This window comes from Empidonax traillii, unplaced genomic scaffold (assembly GCF_003031625.1).
Source record: "Empidonax traillii isolate 1590-97213 ecotype Southwest subspecies unplaced genomic scaffold, ASM303162v1 scaffold23:size2178997, whole genome shotgun sequence".
NCBI lineage: Eukaryota > Metazoa > Chordata > Aves > Passeriformes > Tyrannidae > Empidonax > Empidonax traillii.
In genome coordinates this window covers 1,970,478-1,993,541 of record NW_020955216.1, presented here as the reverse complement: position 1 = coordinate 1,993,541, position 23,064 = coordinate 1,970,478, and the positions used below count along the sequence as shown (strand labels likewise).

The window sequence follows — 23,064 nt, the reverse complement described above, 5'->3', positions numbered from 1 at the left end:
AAATATCTGCCTCGTTCCTCAAACTAAAGTTGATTCCAGCTTAAATAATAAGGTGTTTTTCAAGGCTTGTGAAGCCAGGAAAACAACCTGAATTTTCCTGCAATTAGGATTGGCTGCCTTATTTCAAGCCAGAAGCGCCCAAGTTTGGTTTAAGACACACAAAATGAATTCTGATGATTGTGTCTGAAAAGCAACACCTACTGATTTCACCAAAAACACAACATCTGCACAAAAAGGAAGTTGTTGAAAAAGAAAACTCAGGGTCAGAGGAAGCAGGTTTGTTCTTGTGCAGCACAAACAGGGGCCTGGGGGAGGTTCCTGCTGCAGGAGCATCGGCACTGTCCGGCACAGCTGCACCCAGGAGTGGAGCAAGGGGAATCTCCCCAGATTTGGCACCAACTCTCAGCAGCCACAGAGGCCCAGGTGAGGCGAAGGCAGCAGCCAAACCTGCTCATATTAGTGTGATTCAGGCAAAGACAAGACAGAAAAACACAATCAACATTGAAAAACAGCAGTGAGCCTTCCCTTCAACCTTTCTGCACTATGAAAATCAGGGGGATTCTGCCCAAAACTCCAAAAAGGGGGAACTGGGACAGCCATGGGAGGACCAAGCCAGTTTCCCAGAACTGGTCACAACACCGGGCTGTGTCCTGGAGCCGAGTCTGGAACGTGCAGACCACACGCCGCTAACACCGCGCCGGCGTATTCGGGGCCTTCACATCCTCCCCGAATCCAGGATTATTTCCATGGCAACTATCTGAAGAACTTATTAAGTAAAAAAAAAACCCAAGAACAGTTTGAACACACAGACCCTACGTTCGTAACGTACCAGCTGACTAAATTAGCAGCGCTAAGATTTTTAGTAATCAAAATATAGATCATGTTCCAGCAACTCAATCTTCTCTGTGCCACAGCTAAAGAGAAAAATCTGATAGTAATAGCAACATGGGGGGACGAGGAGGAGGAATTATAGGTTTTCCAAGACCCCAGCCCTATATCAAGCCAAATCTTATCCCATTCAAGACATTATTTCAATAGCTGACAGTTCAAGTGCTGTTAAACAAGGCCAAGCTTCCAAGAGATGACAAACTTTTATCCGAGGCTCCTACTAGAGAATCAAAAAGATGACTATCGTGACACAAAGCAGTTATCATCTACAAAAATCCATTCAATCACTTCGAATTTGTACCAAAAAAAGGGATCATTTGCAACTCCTTCCATCATTCTATACACACACCAACCACAGGGCAGCATAGGGGGACAGGGATGCACCAAACATCAGGCTCAGCCAGCACCACTCCCAAACCCACAGCATCTTCCACTCCCAAACTTGCAGGAATTCTGTGGCTCCCTCAGAACTGATACAGGCTCAGCCTTGCAGGGTTACTAAGCACGGGGCTAAGGGAATTACCAAAGCTTTGGAATCACCCAAAACCAAATGCTGCCTGAGAGTTTCATAATAGCAATTCAGACTGAGAGGTTGGTCTTGACAGGAATGATTTTGAAAGTGCTTTAAAAAAATAAAAGGTGGTTAAATGAACGGTTGGCTCGGTCACTAAGTCCAGCCAGGGAGATTACAGGCATTATTGATTTATCTTAGAACAACCTAGGAACTCATTTCCAATGGTTTTTAATGGAACCTGGATTTTCTCAGTCCTAATCTGCCTTGTGAGGTTGAGCCTTCTGCAAGGAAATGCAACACTAGAGCATTAAACTGGCAGCTGCAAGAGGCACAACAGCCTTGTTCACCTACACAGAGTGTGCAAAGGGAAGGGGGCTTTTAAGACTACTCCAAAATCATTTATGTTAGAAAAGATCTCTAAGACCCTCCAGTCCAACCTTTGATGGATCCCCACCTTATCACCCAGCCCAGAGCACTGAGTGTCACATTCAGTTGTTCCTTGAACACCCCCAGGGACGGGGACTCCACTACCTCCCTGGGCAGCCCCTTCCAATGCCTGGCCACCTTTCCAGAAAGAAACAGATGGAAGCTGGGAGCATGGGAGTCCTCACCCCCTGGCAACCAGGGAAGAGGATTCTGACCAGGACAGCACACCGTCAACCATCAACCCTCAACCTGGTTCGGCAGCAAAAGCTTCTCCACTTGGGGGAATGTTTTTCCCTCCCCAGAACACATCACAGCAGACTCAGTCTCCTGAAACCTTGGGCTGTTTTTTTTAGTAGGTGAAAAGATTATTATTGCTTTATGCACCTAAAGTGAAAAGGTTTTTCTCAACCCCGTCAGAAAAAGATTCCTGTAATACAAAACCAAGTAGGGAATACTGTAGCCTGAAAGGTTTCCAGAAAGGTGTGAGCACAGAGAACAGCAGCTCATAGCAGGAAGGAAATTGTAACATTAGACACGGCCTTTGAAGGCAGAGGCAGCTCCGCGTCACCGAGCACCAACAGCGAAACCAAAGAACAAAAACCATCTGATCCTCGGCTACTTCCAAAATCCATCTGCAAACACATCCTGCCCCGAGACAAATGCAGTCCAGGGCGTGACAGAGAGATGGCAATTAACTGCCCCTGTTGTTGTTTGTGGTACCTCCCTGAAAACACGCTGCCCTCCGCCCCGAGCCAGCCCATGGCGTCCGCTTGCAAAAATCACTGAGCATTAGATCCTGCCCCTTCTCTGCTTAATGTCTCACCCTGGAGCTCCAGGAGCTCCCGGCTCTGTCCTTACCCCCCCCCCCCCCCCCCCCCCCCCCCCCCCCCCCCCCCCCCCCCCCCCCCCCCCCCCCCCCCCCCCCCCCCCCCCCCCCCCCCCCCCCCCCCCCCCCCCCCCCCCCCCCCCCCCCCCCCCCCCCCCCCCCCCCCCGCCCTTCCCCTCCTCCTCCAGCTCCTTCCCTTTCAGCCAGTGTTTCCCCCTCCCTCCCCTGCTGGCTGCGGTGCCAGATGTCGGCCTGACCCCAGAGCCGCCGTTTCAGGTCAGTTATTTGGGTTATGGTGCAAGGGGAGGGGCAGATCCCACCTCGCCAGGCTGAGCTAGGATGGCTCCACCTCACCAGCGAGGGGGTCTGGGCACTGCTGGCAAATTTATTTCCAGGGTTTTTCCCTGCTAACAAAGTTTGGAAGCCTGTTCACGCCACAACAGCAGCCTCAGGCACCGAGTGCTGGGTAAGGTGACCCCGGACTACGTTCAGCATCAGTCATGGGTAGAAGCGTCACTTACTGCACGAGGGGAACAGATGACCTTAATGTCTCCTGCAAGAATAATTGCACACTGAAGGCAAGGGTTGAAGTTTCTGGAGAAGGAATGCTGGGAACGCTGTAGCACTCCAAAGAGGACCATTCAAGAGACACTGGGTTAACAAAGACAGCCATGAGGGAACTCAATATGCATTGAAAATGAACCCAGATCCGTATTCTTGACCACATCACGCTCCTTGAAGGATGTGCCCCTGATGAAGGAGCTGTTCCAAGGCAACGGTATGCAGTTTGCTGCAAGGGAAGGGAAAAGCTTCCAGCCTGACATAAGCCAGGGCTCGGATTCCTCTATCACAGAGGCAGATAAGGCTGCGTCAACTTTTCCACTGGAGCTCTCTCCCCTCTAAGGTTCACAGTGAGAGTGAAATGTTTTGGCCAGGTGGAAACTGAGCAGAGGCTCCCGAAGCTGGGAGCTGCCGTGTGTATAAAACATCACCACGTCACCTGCCCAGGCTTGGTTTCCCTCCACTGGGAACGGGAAATCTCATCTTCCTCCCCAGGAATTCTTCGCATTCCTGCACAGTCGATAAGCTGAACCCCTCCAAGGGGCTGCTCAGAGCCCACACAAAGTGCCCTGAAACACCAACAACCCTGGGGACTGAAACCCAAAGAGGTTAAACATTAACCTGGGAGGTGAGCAGAGGGGACAAGATCACAGTGTCGCGATACAGCTCCAGCCCCACACCACTGGCCATGCCTCAACTTCCTGGGAGCAACAGGCCATGGTTTTGCAGAGGAAGGGAGGTTTTGGATGATCATAGAATCACAGAATGGTTGGACCAGAAGGGACCTTAACGCTCATCTCATCTCATCCCACCTCCTGCCAAAGGCAGGGACACCTTCGACTGGTCCAAGTCGCTCCACGTCCCATCCAACCTGGCCTTGAGCACTTCCAGGGATGGGGCATCCATAAGGGTATTTCTCACCTATAGAGTCCATCTGCCTGCGGGAAGAGGGGCAAGGAAAGTGAGGTGGAAATCCCCACCTGGTCCCCCATCCCTGTGCCAAAAGTGGGGTGTGGGCAGGCAGGACTCGTTTTTTCCTGACAAATCCTCCTGGTTTTCCACCATAGCAGAGCAAGAGATAGCACACTCAGCTTGTAGGTTCTCTCTGTTTGGCATCTCATTTTTGTGTGTGGCAAAACAGGAAGATGCTCCATTTCCAAGGACAGCAGTGGAAGAGCCCAGCTCCTTCCAGGCCAGCCCAGTCCCCACTCCAGCTATGTGGGCAGGAGCAGCCCCCAGCCCCGTCTGTTGGGGAAGTTTCAGGGCCTGGTGCTCTGCAGGGGGACAGGCATGTATTTCAGTCCAGGCACAGCCCTCCCCCCACGTGCTTCACTGCAGTTATCCCTGAAGACAAAAAAATTTGTGCTTGTTTTTCTGCCGCTGCTGAGCAGCTACGAAATGTCTCCCACCACAGAGAACCTGAATAAATCCCAGCTCCTAAAGAAGCATCTGAATCAGCTTCTCTCCCATCTCCATCCCAGTCTCAAACCTTTAATTCACTGACATGAAAGCAATGTCTGTTTTTGTTTGCCAGAGCTCGGAGCACTCGTAGTTTCTCCCTTTTACCAATATACACACAAATATTTCAATTTTTTACATTTACTCCAATATTCAGGGGAGGTTCTTGGACTGGCCATGACTTATCACAAATTATCTGTCACAAACTTTTCCTTCCTGTCCCCATGGGAGCCCAGGGCACTATCTCTGGGTGAGTGGGAGAGCCACCCAGACACAGTGTGTATGCTTCCCACAGCCTTTTGGGAGTGCCCGAAATGAGCTCGGATTTATCAGGTTCCAGGTCCAAGTGAAAAATAAGACCAAAAAAAAGCAGAAAGGAGAGAAACAGCCTGATCTTATTCTCCTTCCTCTGTTAAGTCTGGAGTGCTGGACCAAAACAGACAGTTTTCAAAGGCTCCATGGACTGACTGGTTTGAGGCCACGTGGAACCTGGAAAACTCCACCCAGTACCTCCAATGAATTTAGGAATCGCTGCTGTGTGTCAGGGAGGCAACTTTCTTCTTTCTGGAGGGAAGGGACAGATTGCAGGAGAAAACTATATCCCAATTGGTGCCAAATTCCACAGATTTAGTTATTAGGAGGCAATTAGGAATATTATTAACACTTCCTACTATGTTAAGCTCCATTTGCAGAGCATCTCTGCACCAGCCCGGATGTTTCCGATGGAGCTCCGGCTCCGAGGCGCACGTGGCATCACGTACCCAAAACTGTGTCTTCCTGCTCCCTGCCTCCCGGCCCCTTCCCCGCAGCCGGATTTAATGCGGTTGTCTCACAAAATCAAATTGCAAGTGAAAAAAATACAGAGATTAAAAATGAGGGGGGGGGGGGAAGGTAAATAAGAGCGCGGCGGCACAAAGGAAAAAGAATTTTGCTCTTGTTTTTTAACTCACAATCAACATCTGAGCTATTCAGGAAGCTGGTGCACTGCCCTCCAACCAACTTCAATTAGGGAATTCAAAAGCAGTCAGACAAAAGAATGCCTGGGAGTTACTGCACCGCACCGAGATATTTTTAGCAAGAGCTGGGAGGCTGTTTGTGGGACACTGCTTTGCTTCTCTCGCGTTTCAGCTTTTGTATTTACATTCACAGGACAGAGAGATTTACTGGGTCACAGAAAAAGGGAGGAGAAGCGGCACAACCGACAGGAATCGTTTTGCTCCTGATACTCTTAGAAGGTTTTTCGGCAGAGGCTGATGGGGGCCTGAGTGAAGCAGAACAAGATTTGCTGCCATCTGCTTCAAAAATCATCTTTCAGCTGAAATCTCAAATTTTTCCCTTTCCGTTATCATTATTGTTATCATTTACCATCATTACTATATTTTACCTTATTTTCAATTATTAAAATGTTCTTAGCATACAAGGTTTACTGTTCTTACCTCAACATACAAGTTTTACTTTGATTCTACTCCCCATTCCACTGGGGTGGCAAGGAGAGAGGGGGGGTTGAGAGAGCAGCTGCATGGTCACTTATTTCCAGCTGGGCTTAAACCACAACAGCCCTTTTTGGACTCCTTTGGAAGAGTGATGTAAACCCACATGTGGAGCCTCCGGAAAGGTCCCCTTGGCCCTCATGCCGGGCAGGGACACGGCTGGTTCACCCACAAAAGCTGGGGTTGAATTCAGCCGGTGACCTCTGCCCACCCCAGGTCACCAGATGGAGTCAGGAACTCTCCAGGTGGGCACTGTCACGTGAAGACCCCCATTCCAACCCCCCCACAACACCGCTGGACCATCAGTCCGGAAGAGTCGCACGGTTGAGCCCCAGTGAGCCGCTTCTGGTGTTTCAGAAGCCATTTCCTAAAAGCCACACGCTGCAGCCACCCTTCCCTCCACAGGCCCAGGAAGATGCCTGGAGACCTGGAGGTGATGGCCAAGGCTGGAGCCCTGGCAGGGGCGCGGGGCTGGTTTGGGGGTGGCAGGCACTGCCTGCGCCATCGGCATCGCTCCTCCAGCGCAGCCCCTCTTCCGCTCCCTCCCACCACTGCGGCAGCGCAGATGGCAGCAGTGTGACCTCGCTGTTCCTGCCTCCTTGTTTTGATCCTGCAGTCTTGATTGTTCAGGCTAATCCCACACTCCCAGCCTTGGCTGCCCGCCAGGACTGTTATTAATGGCACAAAAGCTTCTCATTCCAGCTACTTCTACATCCGCTAATGCTGTTGTTCCCTTCTCTTGCTCCCCCTCTCGCCACATTACAAACTGGAGCTGGAATATATTTTACAAGGGGAAAAAAAACCCTTCTCTGATCATCCTCACGCGCTGAAGGCTCCACCAGAACCGTAAGGGAAAGGCTCCTTAGCTCCAGTAATAAACACCAAGGGCAAAGCAGGGAGACCACCCTGCTCATCAACAGCACACTGATGTGGGGAGTTTCCAGCAATCCCTTAAGAAAAGCCAGGATCCCAGGCACGGCCAGGCACAGCTGCCTGCAAGGCCCCAGGGAAGGGTTCCAGGGCCCAGGATAGAACTAACACCAGTGCTCAGGGACGAGGACAGGCAGCACTGTGTGCTGGGGCACAGCACCCCTGGTACACCACTCCCGTGCTCTTCAGGTGGCCCCAGGGCCTTGGCTGACCAGTGATCCCCTGTTCTCCTGCCCCTGCTCTGTGTAGCAAATACCAGATTCCGAGAATTGAAGCTCATTAAATCATGCACTGAAAGGCAGCTGCAGCCCATTCCAATTTAGCCCCTCACGTGCCAGTCTCATGGCAGGGCCCAAAGTCCCCATGCAGGGCTTAAAGCGGTGTTTGGGATGTCCCCTCTGCCTGGGGTAGCCTGTGCCCTGCCAGCCCCCTCACAGTGACCGTACCCCATCCTCCTCTGCTCTGATCCCCCTCCCCCCTGGAGGATCTGCAGGGCGAGCCCTGGGCACCCACAAACACAACTGTGGGGTGCAGGTCCCATGTCCCCGCTCAGAGCCAGGGTTGATTTGGGAACGGATAGCTGAGGATATTCTCTGGGGTCTCCTGATTTATCGGAGATCAGCCAGCCGTGCCAGAATCCCTTGGCACTGCTGGGACACAGCTCGGCCAAAAACTCTGGTGCTAAGTCAGCTGAGCCCAGCAGGCCCTCAGCACCAAGGGCCACCAAGTGCAGGTTAATGAGGTTTATAGTTACCTAAACCCAGCAAGAGGAACATGCTTCTGGGACCCTCCCGTGGGAGCAGGCCTACATTCCTGTGCTGTGGAGTTCCAGGGCTGCAGGTGCTGGGACCGTGCCGTGGGGAGCGTTGCAGTGGTGCGGGGCTGAGGAAACCTGCCTGGTTTCCAGCCCAAGCTGTCGCCCTGGTGAGATGATTCACCATCCTGCCCTCCCTACTTGTGGAAACGCAGGCAAGAGAAACGCAGCTACAGGCACATTTCTCCTGATTAGGACAGGCAGTACATTTTTAATAAAGGGCTCTTTAAAGATAATCTCATTTCAGTATTTACACATGTTAAAGAGGTTACAGAGATCAAGACATAATGAAGTCAAGAAGGAGAGGACAATAAAAGTGTAGTGGGATACTGCAGGGAGAGATATCTCCACCTTGTTGGTTTGGGGCATGCAGGGGCTGAAATACAGAATCCCAGACAGGTTGGGGCTGGAAGGGACTTTAAAGATCATCCAGTTCCACCCCCTGCCATGGGCAGGAACACCTGCCACTAGACCAGGTTGCTCCAAGCCTCATCCAACCTGGCCGTGAACATCTCCAGGGACGGGGAGTGCAGTGAAACAGCAGAACACAAACCCCACAAATCCTGGCAGAGGAGGAGGATTGGACACCAGGAATAACTGGCTATTGCTCACTCGCAACAGCAGACTTCTGATGCAACCTGGATCTGCAGCTTCCCTTCTTCCTCAAACACAGCACATGGCCCTGCTCCTCCCCAGCACACAGAGTGCTGGATGGAGCAATCCCGGGCTGTCCTGACCAGCGAGCACGTGGCATGTCCCATCCTGGCCCCACAAACAGGCAGAGCCCTCAAGTACCACACACAGGCCTCAGTTCCATTCCAAACACAACCCAAGCTCCTCACTACAGCAATCACAGCCCATCTCCCACTGGAGCAGCTCTGCCCCAGCTGAGGTTATACCTGACAGCAGCAAAAACTGAAATATCTGCTCTCGGCTCTGCTGTCAGCAGCGGAGCTTTACAAAACTCTGCTCTGTGCCATGCTCTACTTCACGTGCCATGGATTAACCCCAAGGAATTCAAAAATTCTCCTGAAATGCACAATATTCTGTTTGCCTTCTAACACTACAATGATTTGGGGATGGGGGATGCACGAGGTCACCGGGCAGGGAAACTTTAGTCAGCTTTGAGATTATTTCTCTATTGTGCAAGAGGAAATAATGGTGCCTGCTCAGAGCTCTCGTGTTTCACTGCTGAGAGTGAGGAGACAAAAAAAGCAGCTTTATTTAAACTACTTGATAGTTGCATGATCAAGCAGAACAAAAGGAAAAATATATTTGGAGGGAAATGTTAGTTCTAGAGCTCAAACAGCACTTCAAGTCCCCATCAAATAACTTTCAGGTGAGATAGGAAGCAGGGAAGGCAGCATGGAGTGCTGGATCAGGGAGTGCTGGATCATGGGGGGTAAAGCAAAGACACCTGGAGCTGCAGGGACTGAGCTCAGCTTCACAGTAACAGGTGAGCTGGAGTGGGAAGTAATGGATTTTAAGGATTAAATAGTGGAGCAGGCAAGAGAGTCATGGACTTAAGGGAGAGAACCGAAGAACAGCAAAACCAGGAAAATAGTTCAAATTAATAAAATGAACTGTTTTCCAATCCAGAAGGACTTGCTGTAGGATCTCAGCAAAGAGGCAACAGAACTTCCTCAAGCAAATTCCTGCATTTCTGCAGATGTGGACCAACCACAGCAAGTATTTTCAAACCAAGGGAGCATTTAATGAAGAGCCTAACGCCCAAATATTTACAGGATGCAAGATCTGCTACAGCCACAACCTGAGGTCTTCTCCTACTAGCAACCTTCGCAAGGAATCCGGTACTTGATTCTTGATTTTAATTTCTTCAGCTTCCACTCCCAGCAGGCAGAGACATCTCTATTTTTAACGCCCAAGCAGGATGGGTGTCAGGCAAGGTCACCCAAAACTCGAGGGCAGCAGATGTTTGGGAGGCAAACACACTCCCAGCCCCTGCCCAGGCGCTGCCAGTCGGCACGGCCAGGCTTCCAACCAACCAGATGCTCCCAACTTTCTCCTTGCTAAGCTCAACAGCCTGTGTTTCCCACTCCCAAAGCGTGAAACGAGGCTTCTGAGCCCCTTTCAAGCCCCAGCCTCTTCTTTTCTTCTCTAAGTGAATACTACGTTAATCCCATTAGTTATGCGAGTGCAAAGACACGCGGGAGCCTGTCCCACCTACTCCCCATGGAATCTCCAGCCATGCCATAACCCAGGAGTTATAACTCCCTAACTCTGACCTCAGGGGGACTGGGGAACAACAAATATTGCTGTATTGAGGATAACCCCAACCTTATGGTGCCAAGACATAGAACCAGCAGTGTCCTAGGACCCAGAGCATCCCTCCTGTCATGTCCCAATGCTCCCAAGCACCATTCCCAGTGAGCAGGACCTGGCACTGGCCGGACCCAGCCCTTGGCACCAGTCACTCATCCTCCCTGGCTCCAGCACACCCACACCTCAGGAATTTTCCTACGCCACACCTACACCTTCCTGCCAACACACAGGACCAGCTCCAGCCCCACACCAGCACCACCAGTATCACCCGACGGCTGCTCCTGCCAAGCTCTCCTATTCCTGGATTATAAGGCTCAAATAACAGAATCCTGAGGGTCTCAAATGTGCTTGGACATCATTTGGATGCCCCAATGCTTGCCTGCAACCTTACCAGTATTTAGGACATCTCTTGGTGAGCTCTGAAACCAGGAAGCCCAATGGAGAATACAAGTACGACTCCTGTCCTGTGACCCCAAACAAGTTCATGTTGGAAAACACTGTGTTTCAAATGCAGAGTCACGTGATGGCAACACACCTACGCAGAACACTCCGACCTGCACCTGGGGAAGGAATTTAATCACCAGTTTCTCCTTCTCCGCAGGAGCCAAGGCACCACCTATGTCCAAAGCACCAGGTTTGTCTCTTCTCCGGTGCATCACTGGCATGTGAGGAGAGGGAGAGAGGCTGTGGCAGCTGCCATAGGGACAGTGCCAGTGCATCCAGGGGACAAGAGAGTGAGGATTGGGAAGGTGGGGAAGGGCAGGAGCACCGACCAGATGGGTCTTTAAGTGGGATTAAGAGGAAGACGCTCTGCTACATCCAGCCTTTTCCTCCAGGGCTGGAAACTTGCCCTCCTTACAGCCAAGTCTCCTCCATGGGGAACCAGCCTTTGGCTTTTTCCCTCTTTGTTCTTCCACACCGCTTCCTCTCTCGTGTTTACCTTCCGGACCTGCCATCTCCCTGTGGCTCACAACTCCTCCTCCTTTGGAAAGTCTTTGAGACGCACATTATACAAGATACACAAAAATAAATTGGTTTTAATCCTCCAGATTCCAGTGCTCCCAAACAAGGATCTTAAGGAGCTTTACAAACAATGGATTAAGCCTTAAGACTCCCGGTGAGGTAAGGAAGAGCCTCTGGCCAAGGCAGAGGGAGGTGAGCGAGGCTGCAGACTGTACAGCTGACCTGTTTCCACACACAGCAGAATGACTCTATCCCTGATCCATCATCAGTCCTGAGACACCTTTGCCATTTTGGTCTGGACTCTGAAGCAGCTCCAAAATGTCCATCTTTCCAGTGTCAAATTCTCTTTCCTACCTTTAGGCATCAGCATTACCCAAAACACTCAGCCCAATGGGTGGCAGCACCCTTGGGGCCTAAGGTTCTCCTGGAGCACTATGAAGTGTCCAGTTCCTGACAACCAGCCTTCATTGCAAGGGTGCAGGAAGCTTCCAGTGGGCATTCCAAACATCCATTTCACTGGAGGCAACCCCACAGAGAGAGGTGCTGTCTTGCTTTGCTCCTAAACGTGACAATGACCTGACAGGCGCTGATCTCTGCTCTGGTGACCACTGACAGGACCCGAGGGAATAGCTAGAGCTGTGCTAGGGGGGTTTAGGTTGGATATCAGGAAAAGGTTCTTCTCCTAGAGTCACTGAATAGGCTCCCCAGGGCAGTGGTCACGGCCGCAAGGGCTGACAGAGCTCAAGGAGCATTCAGACAACACTCTCAGGAACAGGGTGGGTTTGCTGAGGTGTCCTGTGCAGGGCCAGGAGTTGTCATGATCCCTGTGGGTCCATTCCAACTCCGGATACTCAATGATTCCATGACTCCGGGTCACAAGCTCAGCAGCCTCAGACCTACATTAGCACGACATCACCCATTCCTAGTGCGCTGGTTCTGCAAAGCCCTCAGATTTCTTCCCAACTGTATTTTGCATACATGTTGTAAACAAGCTTTACATCCTTTTGATCAGCTCTGCCCGGGGAGGGGGAGGAGACTTCCTGTCCCACTCTGCCACCACTTGCTGCGCTCGGCTCCCGCCGCCCCGTGAGCGATGATGACATTTTCTATTTTGGTGGCTTTTTCTTCATATATTTGCAGCGAGCGGCTGCGCTCCGGCCCAGCACCGCGTGGATCTTGGGGTGGTTTTTAATTCAGCTTAAAGTGGCAGAGTCAGTTGTTGCAGCATCTCCTCTCCGTGCCCAGAAACGTTCCCTGTTCCCTGGCCAGACGTGTGCACACTCCTGGCTCCTCACTTTCCCTGCCAGCCGTCCCAAGCAGACATTTTTGCGAAAGAACTTGTTTACAGACAAACCAGGCTCCTGTTCGTGGCAAAGCACTGGCGTGTTTTCCTGCTGGTGCTTATCTGCCAGAGATAACTCTGGTTTCTGCTTGCCCACGGGCAACTGGCCAAGTGCTCACCACCGGCACCTCCCTGCACCTCGTGGCCACTTCACGTGCCCAAACCCTCGCCCTCATCCAGAGGTACAACCGTACCCCGATAATGGAATGTTCCCTCCTGGCTCTGGCGACACGACACCAGGTGAAGCTGCAGAAGGTTGGGATTTCCCTCCCTTTGGAAAGGGCAAATACCCACAGGCTCCAGCGGGCACTGGAAGCCTGAGGACTGTGGGAATGGCTCAAGCTCTCTTGTGACTCCAGCTCAGTGCTTCCATGTCCTCCCTATGCCAGCTCAGAGAGGAGCTTATGAAATCTGCAGGCTGTGGGCAGCCTCTGCAGCGCAGGAATGTTCTGGAGTCAATTACTAACACGGTGCTTTGCATATTGTGTTTCAAACACTACATGCTTCTACATGCTCCGTGTCAACAAGGGGGAAGGATTGTTAGCCCCAAATGAAGTCCTAATAGGAGTTATTAGTGATCCGGCAGCTCCCAGGTGCACAGCGAGGACCCCGCGGGGATACTCCTGTGTTCAGCTCAACTCTTCCCTCCTGAGAACCATTCTAGCTCTTTCTCTAATAATTTTCCTCTGCCTGAGCCCCCCCCCCCCCCATGTGCTCCTCATCTCTGCCCAGCAAAGCTTCCCCAGGACCCACAGCCAGGACAGGTTCCTTGCAAAAGGAACACTGTACATTTATCCATGAGCAAGGCATGAGGACCTGGCAGATGTAGGATACTAAACAGGGAGGAAAAATAAACCCAACAGAGATTCTTCTGGGTGAAACCACTTCTAAACTCACAGAATCCCACAATGGTTTGGGTTGGGAGAGACCTTAAAGCTCATCTCATTCCACCCTCCTGCCACGGACAGGGACACCTTCCCCTAGACCAGGTTGCTCTGAGCCCTGTCAAACCCAGCCTGGAACACTTCCTGGGATGGGACAGCCACAGCTTTTCTGGGCAACCTGTGCCAGGGCCTCATCCCCCTCACAGGAAAGAATTTCTCCCTAATATCCCATCTAACCCTGCCATCTTGTCACTCTAAAGCCATTAAATTCATGGGAAAGCAGTTTTTTTCCACCACATAGAACACCCTTGGTGAAGCTGGGGGTGCGCTGCTCTTACAGATGCTCTATGTGAAGCTAAATTTGCTGAAATTATTACAGAAACGTTCCACCACCGCCCAAAATAAGCAGCTTTGTGTATCTTTGCCTGGCTAAAGGACGAAAACAGCCCTGTAGAGTGGAGCACAGTTTCCATTTCCTCGCACACTCCTACCGGGGCTGTGCTCACAGCGAACACTCCGACCTTTCCTCAAAGAAATCTCTGTTTGCTGCTCCTTATAAATTTGCAGAATTTTGGCTCGTTTCCATTTCACCCACTTTTGAATACAACGCTCCCCACCCCCACACAACTGTTCCTTTCTCAGGGATGACAGGCTATCCAAAAAAATCCCGGGAGCGCTCGAGCTCCTCATTCCCTCGCTGGCAGCACACAAAGGAGCAGAGGGAATTTTGGACCAACCTGTTGCTGGAAGCGCTTCACTTTAGTTCAGCATTCCAATTTCTCCTGATTCCCAGTAACAACATTTTCCCGTCACTCCCCTCACCCATGATTTTCTAACAATCTTTGTGGCACATTTTAAATCTTTAATTATTTTCCTATGAAAACCTGGAGCTCAAATCCCTTCAGAAAGGTACTGTGGTTACCAGCAGGATCACCCCACAACCTCGCTCTGTTTTTCCATCACTGCTGATGTGGTGACAAAGAAGGAGATTCTTCAATTTGTTTTGTCCATGAGCCAGAAATTCCTTTTAATGGCCTGAATATGGTGCCTGTGCTGGTCTCTCCCTGCTCAACCCTCGCTTACAACAGCCCTTGCCTACAACGCGGAGTTGGCCTCCTTTTGCAGGAAAATAAGGCCAAACCAGCTTGAAAGCATGTTTGGAATCTGGAGATTAATTCCATGTAAACTAATGCATTCAAACCTCTTTGTAGGGCTGCAGCAAGGGCTGGCTGAGCCTGGAGAGAAGTAGGACAGCACAGTGGCTGGTGGGGAGGGAGGCAGCCCTTCCTCCAGCGTGGAGCCCTTCAGTAAAGCTCACAACCACTAGTAAAGCCCTGTCCTGCTCCAGTAAACAAACCACAACGCCCCTTGGCCGCAGCACAGACCCTCGTGCCCACTGCTCACACGGGTGACAAAGAGGTCCTGGAGGTGGCAGGAGGGCAGGTCAGGGGTCACGAGGGCTCCCACGGGAGCCTCTACCCAGGATCCAGAGCTTTTGTTCAGCAGAAAATGCCGGGAGCAACAAAGCCGGCAGTGCCTGGAGCTGCTCTGGGGGTGCCCCCCATCCCCACCCCGCACTGCCCATTCCTGCCCGTGCTCAGTCCTCCCCTCCCCGCTTCCCTCCACTGCCTCTCTCTCTCTCTGGGAGATAAATTATTCAGGATGAAACCATTTTAAACTCCATTGGGATGCTGAGCAAAGCTAAGATGGGTGGTGCTGCAGAGGAAGCTGCCAGGGCCACAACCAGAATCCCGGGCTTCCTCACACAGAGGTTCCCAGTGCAGTTACAGCCCATCCTACTGGGATCCTGTGCCATGAAACACCCCCAAATCACTGAGCATCAAGATCTTCGTGTGCCCATCACACCCAGAGACATCCCATCCACATGAGTGTGAGGCCCAGGGACCTCCCAGGCCAAGTCCATCCATGGGAGGCTTCCACAAAGCCACTCGACCAGCCATGTCTGAGCAGAGCATTAAATGCCCTCGTTCCTGGATTTTCTTCTGGTATAAAGCAGCAGCAATAAGGACAGATGGGCAGAGTTTCATTTGCACAGTGACCCTCACGCGCCAGGGCAGCCTGATGAACAACAAACACAGTGGCCTCCCAGCCATCACATGTCCTTCATGAACACTCCCGCAGACACAGGGATGGAAGATGAAAGCAGGGATGGTACACTGCTCCCACATTCCTCCTGGGTGCCCCGGCACACCCAAGCTACTGCCACAGCTGGGTAGGAGGAGGTGGCTCCCATCAGAGGAACGTGGTGCCGAGGCCATGGAGGTGTCCCAAAGCCAATACCGCCCAAGCTGCCCTGGCAGGGGTAGGACTGGGCTACCCTGTCAAAGGAATTGGGCAGGAGGACAGGAGCCATCCCACTGTGCGATGCATCCCTAAGGAGGCCTCCCAGTCACCTGTTGGGCTTGAGGCCCATTGAGCTTCTTTCCACAAGGACTAAAGAGTGTTGGATTACGAGATGGGTTTTGAGGTCACTTCCAACCCAAGTCATTCCATAATACCTTAATTCCATGAGTATACAAAGCAGTAGCACTCATGCTCCTTCCATATAAGCACAGTTATGCTGTTCAACTCAGGGCCCCACGGTTCAGATGAATTCAGGTCAGAGAGGAGAACATAATCGAGAAGGTAGTTCAGAGAAAAGGGGGTTTGTGTTGTTTTTAAATGAGGAGACCAAATAATTAAATAGTCTGGAAAGGATTCTACATTAAAAGTCACTACAGCACTAACAATCCAGCTCTGACAGCTCTGGGTGAAGCCCTTCAGGAGTTACCATGGCAGTTGATGCAGCGATTCGCCCACTCACTCCTCAATAATGTTGGATTATTTTTTCTAATGCTCTTCCACCACAAACAAGCAAATGTTGCTGAAGGAAAAAGTCCTTTCTCCCACCATAAAGCTCCATCCTTTATCCCTGCCACAAGTGCTTCACTCGGGAGGAGACAGCAGGTAAGAGGGAGCCAAGCCAAACACACCACGCTGAACTTTGCTCCCTCCCTCCTCTCCAGGGAGAGAGGAAATTTAAGAAGCAGATTCAGGATTTCAGCATCCATTTCACTCTCCCTCCCCCTCCTGAACTCCCCGGGCTCCAACCGGCGATTCAGATGCTCTGTCAGCTGAACGCTGCACTCGCTTCCCCTCCCCGCCACCAGCTCAGCAACCCTTGCAACATGCTACACGCAGGCAAGGAAACCAAGGATTTTTAGAATACATCCTCCCTCCTTTTAATTAAGTGTCCAAGTAAAGCGTTCACCCCACAAAGCTCATCCAGCATGGCTGAGGGAGGCAAGTCGGAGCAAGAAGGCACCCAAACAAAGGAAAGCAAACACAGGCAGCAAGGGAGGAGCAGGATACAACAGCACTGACCTTCCCAGTGATTATTTTTACAATCAAACCAAGGTTCAGAAACTCCTCTGGCCTAAGGAAGGCTGAGAACGCCTGCAAGCCGCATCCCCAGGGCATGGCACAGCCCTCATCCTGGGATCAAGCCGAGAAGAAAAACCTTACAAAGCCAGCTCTGAGGCTGAGGAATGGCCTCCCCATCTGCCAGATAAACCCCACTCCTTCCCCAGGGACCTCCCGGTACCCCTGGCCCTGGGGACACCCCAGGACCCGGGGCTGCCGTAGGTCAGCCCCCCACAGCGGCACAGCTCTGAATGGAGCGAGGCAGATGGGAGAGAAGGAATAAGCAGCTTCCAGCACTAAGCTGGGGAAGGCAGGACTGAGCCTGTGTGCCCACATTCTGGGGGTGTGGGGTGCCAGGGACACAGGTGCCGGAGCACAGCCAGAACGGGACCACACCGACGGCCAGTCTCCTCACCTCAGCAACACATACTGCTGGCTCCACAAAAATAATATTCATCATTCTTTAGCCAGTAGAAATTATTTGTTACAATAAATACTTGCCCTGAAAGCCTGGAGGCTTTACTTTCAAAGCTGGGTTTGCTTGCAGGCTGCCAGGTTTGGGAACTGGTTTAATCAGCTGGGGAAGCTCAGGGAGCACGTTCTGGCTGTGCGAGACATTCCCAGTGCAAAGAGCCGCTGTTGGCTGGTTCCCACAGTCCCTCCAAATCCAACTCTTGCCAATCAAGATTTCTTTACTAATAAGGTCAGTGAGGCCCTGGAACAGGTTGCCCAGAGAAGTTGTGGCTGCCCTCGTCCCTGGAAGTGTTCAATGCCAGGTTGGACAGGGCAACCTGGTCTAGTGGAAGGTGTCCCTGCCCATGGCAGGGGGTAGAAAGAGATGAGCTCTCAAATTCATTGAACCCTGTGATTCTATAACCCAAATTGGGACATGTTTTACCATGATAGGAACAGGGAGAAAACACTCATTCCTGTGGCCCTCGAACAGGCCCATCCATGGAGAGGTCCATGTATCCAACAAGGGACAGCCTCCACACTGAAGCGTGTTTCCAGCCCCAGCGAGCAGCAAGCCAACAACTTTCAAGATGAATTAAGGCCACGGCATCCATGGAGTTCCGCTGGTGGAAGGCAGCTTTGTTAAACCCAAATGAAAGCTCAGCCCATTGTTCCCAGCCTCCTCTAATAGCTGTTGTCTCTCCTCCATCCCTCCCAGGCTCCGCAGCTCAGCTGTGACTCTTTGTGCCTCCCTTTCCCTGCCTTCTGCTTCTGTTTGTCCTTTTGATCTCCACTTCTCAGCTTGTGTTTTCTGCTGTGTCCCCCTCCCCCCACGCCTGATTTCCACTTTTATTAGGGTGCGAGGCAGCGGCTGAAGGAGGAACAATGCATCGGAGCTGAAAAGGCTTTGAAGCTGAATTGGGTTGTTTACCCAGAGATTCCCCAATCTCCTCGTGAAATAAAATAGTATTTTACCTCCACCACAGCTCTTACTGTTTAGTTTCAGTTGGAAGCATTCAAAGTAGCTGATGGTATGGCAAATGTATAAAAAGAGAGGCAGAAGCACAGGGGTGTGATCGCTTAAAAAATAAATAAAAATAAAAATCAGACAACTGCACTTCCCCAAAGCCCATGATTTTTAGGAAAAATTATTCTGGAGTCCAGTTGTAAGGATTCTGCTGCTGCAAGGGTAGGTTAAAGCTTCAACCAGCTCCCAAAATCCCCTGTGAGTCAGCACATCGGTTTGGGTTTGATGTAACTGTGCCTTCCTTCAACCCTGAGCAGGCACAGCAACCAGCTGCTTTCCCATCCCAGTTCCTTTAACTTCAAGGCATCACTGTAATTAACACATGTTCCTTAGAGTTTAAATACTCAAACTCTGCACAGAATCACAGGATCACTGAAGTTGGAAAAGATCTCTAAGACCATTGAGTCCAACCTGTGACCGATCCCCACCTTGTCACCCAGCCCAGAACACGTCCAGTCATTCCTTGGACACCTCCAGGGATGGGGACTCCACTACCTCCTTTCAAGCTGGGCAACTTAAAGCAAGTGCCCAAGTCCCACCAACAGGTCCTGTCCCCACCATCAAGTCCTGGTGTGGGCAGAGCAGGCAGGAGCCCCATGCACACCACAGGCTCCACATGCACCCCGGCTCACAGCCAGACCTCCCTCATGAGCAACAACATCTCTCAAAGCTGATCCTGGGACTGGGTAATACCATTTATAAATTAAGAGGCAGGAGGGGAGATAAAAACCAAAATACCATGAACTGAGATAAGATTTTAGTTCCTTGGTTTGTTACCACCCAGACTCATAACCTGCCATGGTACGATGAACATGAGGAGGGGTCATGGGGTGCCCACAGCCACGGGCAGGGCTGAGAGCCTGGCACTGCCCAGGGTAAAATGCCAACGAGAAGCAAAACACCCCAAAAACACTGTGGATTCCTGAGCTGGGTTGGTCATTGGCAGCCAACTCCACACATCGGGATGGCCAACACTCCCTGGGTAGGGAGCATGTTAACACAGGGGAAGGGGAAAGGCCGGGGTAACCTGTAAAGTTTGCGACTCAAACAGTCACAACCAACAAACTTGAGCAGAAATAAACAGGATAATTCTGGGAGAAGGGCCTATGAGCACCCCAGGAACCCAATAACCACGAACAGGCTGCCAAGAGCTGGGAGCTGCCCCTGCGCTCCCACTGCCGGCACCGACTGCAGGCTCAACACTGAGTTAAAATAAATTAAACCTCAGCAAAACCTCACGCAAAGGGTACAATTATGCTTTTTCATTACAGACAGGTAAATTTTCAAGCTGACTGACCAGACAAAGAAAGCATAAAGCAGCTGAGGCTGAATTACGCCGCTCTGACTACAAGCTGTGAACTCTGTTGTTCGGAATTCAGGATTTGCAGGCTATGGAGCGGGTTTGGGAGCTGCTAATCAATGACTGAAATGAAAGATGATGCCTTCCATGATGCACAGAGAAAGCAGAGATTAACTCTCTGCACATCACACCCCTCACCATACAGGTTGATTTCCTTACCATCACTATATTCTCAATAATTTAAGGCAATACTAAACAGAGCATAATTTTAAGCAAAGAGCTTTTCCTTTTATGGAATAAAATCTTTTTTTATAAAAAAAAAAAAATCTACCTGCAAACTGCAGCTGACACAGCCTCCTTCCTCTAAAGAACATGGGAAATGAAGGGGCCTAGAAGCTCCCCAGGCAGAAGTGCTCAGCCCAGGCTTGGCTACTTTGGCCTCATTTGGCTAAGGGGAAATGATAAATTCAAGCAAAAATCACTTTATAAAAAGTGCTTCAAACGAAATATCTCTGAGCCTACTATGAAATGGCTCTGGAGATCAGATATTTGCCAAATTTTTCCCAAAACCATCCTGAAAACCTGAAAAACACCTGTCAGCACACCACCAGTTCTCATACCAGCTAATCCCCAGGAGTTCAGGGCTGAAGGTCCAGGGATGACCCAACATTAGCCTAATGACCAGCTTGAACTTTGCTTACACAACTGCAGTATTTGACCTAAATTCTTTGAAAAAAGGTGAGAAAGGAGCCCTGTCCCTCCTCCAACTGCTCTGGTGACCAACATGCTGAGAGGCCTGGAAACCCCCTGTACTGAACAGATCTCAGATCCCCAACCTCCCCAGCACCCAGAAATGCCAACACCAGCATACAGGACACATAGCATCTGGTTTTGTGCCTCAAAAAGCTCAAAAGGATGAAATTCAAAACCTGTGGGTGCCCAGGGCACACTCTGTACTCATCCCTATTCCTCCTTTAGCCTGGCTGCACCTCTGACTACTCCCAAGTTACACATTCACTGGACTCTCTCATTTCTCCTCTACTCAGTGAACACTTTAAACAAGTTTTTATGCTAAAAATACAATGATGGCTCTAGAACAGGCAGGTTGGAGAAACAATGGGTGAATGTTCCCAAATTCAAGCACCATATAAGTTAAAAACATGGATTTCTCATCAGAGCAGTAACTCCACAAGGTATGTCACCAATTGCTTTGAATTCCCCAAAAACAAAACTAGAAGCTTCCCACGAGTTGTTCTAAAACAAATCTGTTGATAACTTGGAAATATTTTTCCAGTTACTAAAACAAAAATCCTTCTACTTTGAACAGCAGCAAGGGAAGCTTCCAGTAACAGCAGGGAGCTTCAATGCCAGGATTTCAGGTGTGCTGGTGGCCCCTTCCAAACCTTGTGCTGGCCCAAAACACAAGGATCTCTGCTCAGTTCATGATTCTGTTCCCCTACTCCTGCAAACCTCCTCAGGTTGAGATCTGGGAACAAGGTGGGTTTGTGTCACCCTCAGCCTTCCAGGTTTCAACAGAACAGCAACACTAATGTGAAGCGGGAAAAACTCACCCACCTACTAAACTGGTTCACAGTTCCTGAAACTCAACATCTTATCAGCTACAGCTCCACAGAGTGAGAAAGAGCTGAGGCTGTTGAAGGAAAAGCACCATGTAAAGCACCAAAGCGTTGGATGGCGCCAAATCAGCGATGGGCTGGGCCTCCCTCAGAAGCAGAATGGATGGCTTGGAGGTGCTATGCTCAGGAGGTCTGCGAACAGCTCAAGGAGGAGCTCACCACATCATAAAGCTCCATTTGAAATGTTTCTCGTGAGAAGGATTAGGAATTACAGGCTGCAAATGGAAGGAACATCTGCTGGGGAGCAGGAGCCATCCGGGCTCACCCGCAGCACGGGAAGGGAAATCCTCTGTGGACCTTCCGTGGTGAGCAGAGCAAGTCCCATCAGTGAGGGAGAGCTGATCACTGACTGGCATCAAAGCAGAAAACACCCACAGCAGTTTTTTTGGGTAAATTATTCTTCCTGGCATGTGTGAGACCTCTGATCAGCTGGCAAAGGCAGTTAGCCAGGGTTTGGGGCAGGGATCAGAGTACAAGTGCAGAGCTCAGCCCACAGAGCCATACTTAGCTGAGCCTGAGCATGGAACAGTTTTGCAACACCCTGTGGAGCCCAAATAATTTAATTTTTTAGACAAGGATGTAAAACGTTCACTGTTCACTATCAGTCATGCAGGTGAGCAATTGCAAACAGACCACTGAATTTTGAAGGCAATTTTGCAAGGCTGCTTTGGTCTCTTTCCGTGTCTACGAAGAGAGCATTCCTGCCTGCACTTGGTATCTCCCTGTTTTCCGGAGCTTAAACGCTGAAAAAAGCAAGACTAAAAAAAGAAATCACGACACTGAACCAGCCGACTTCATACAAACTGTTTCTAAACACCTACTCAGCCAAACCTGCGCAAGAGGGGAGCAAAACACGATCTGCACACTCAGCTGGGTGTTCACCTTTTCCCTGAACAGCCAAAAAGCTCTGAACAACCCCTTGGGCTACAGGAGACGGTGTTGGCTTGGCTCGTGGATTGATTCCCGTTTTATTAGGATGGGCCAACCAAGCAGGAGCAATTCTGGGATCAGAGCTGGGTTTGCAGGGAGCCCCCAGCACAAAGGCCCTTCCCAAAGCCCAGGCCCAGGGCGGGAGGGAGCGGCTGGAGCCGCAGCCGTCACACGCCATGTGTCCTCCAGCAGACCCTGTCTGGAGGGAGGGAGGGAGGAGGGAGGGCTGGAGCCGCTCGCTCGGGGAAGCCAGATGCGAGGCCTGGCACTGACGCCAGCAGCCGAGCTATTTTTACTAACCAATGGATGTGGTGCCGGAGCAGGAGCAGGAGGAGCTGGAGCTGCTTCTCCTCTCCCAGCTCGACTCACCAAGCTCAGCCAGGCTGGAGTGATCCAGTGAGCCCAGCACCCACTGCTGCTGGCCCAGGAGGGAATCCAGGCACCATTTACACAGCACAAGGCTTTTCTGCCCACACCACCTCCAAAAGTGAATTCCCCACCAGAATCCACAAAAAAATCCATTAAATCACTTAGCATAGACAGGCCTGAAGCTTCTGATCCGAATCCTTCCCTCCCAGCCATGGTGACACCCACTTGTACCCCAAGCCCTTCCCAAGGTCAGCTCCCTCCTTGGACAAACCAACAGCACACACCAAATCCCCTTTGGAAAAAAATGACAAAACAATCAAAGTTTAACTCAAGGATATTCACATTATTCCATGTACTTTGCTGGTTTTGAACAGGCTTTCAAAGGGTTTGCAGTGTCTGGAAGCTGAATGCCAGGAATACCTGCTGCAATTATCAGAGCAACACCAGCCTTCCTAGTGCTCTCTCCATTTTCTCAGGCTTCCTTCCTGGCTTCCTTCCAGTATTCCCATCTCTTACAGAAGATCCTGTTTTCCTTCATCGTCTGGG

At 50.9% G+C, this 23,064-nt stretch overlaps 1 protein-coding gene and 1 long non-coding RNA gene across 5 annotated transcripts in view; one reads left to right on the top strand and one right to left on the bottom strand.

Annotated features, from left to right (window-relative positions):
• ANKRD11 (ankyrin repeat domain 11) overlaps positions 1-23,064 on the bottom strand; it is a 131,680-nt gene that overhangs the window by 57,385 nt on the left and 51,231 nt on the right. The gene's annotated exons all lie outside the window — the stretch shown is intronic.
• On the top strand, positions 15,919-18,235 carry LOC114068194. The gene is made up of 2 exons (XR_003573527.1): positions 15,919-16,025; positions 17,749-18,235. It is a non-coding gene; the product is annotated as an uncharacterized LOC114068194 (long non-coding RNA).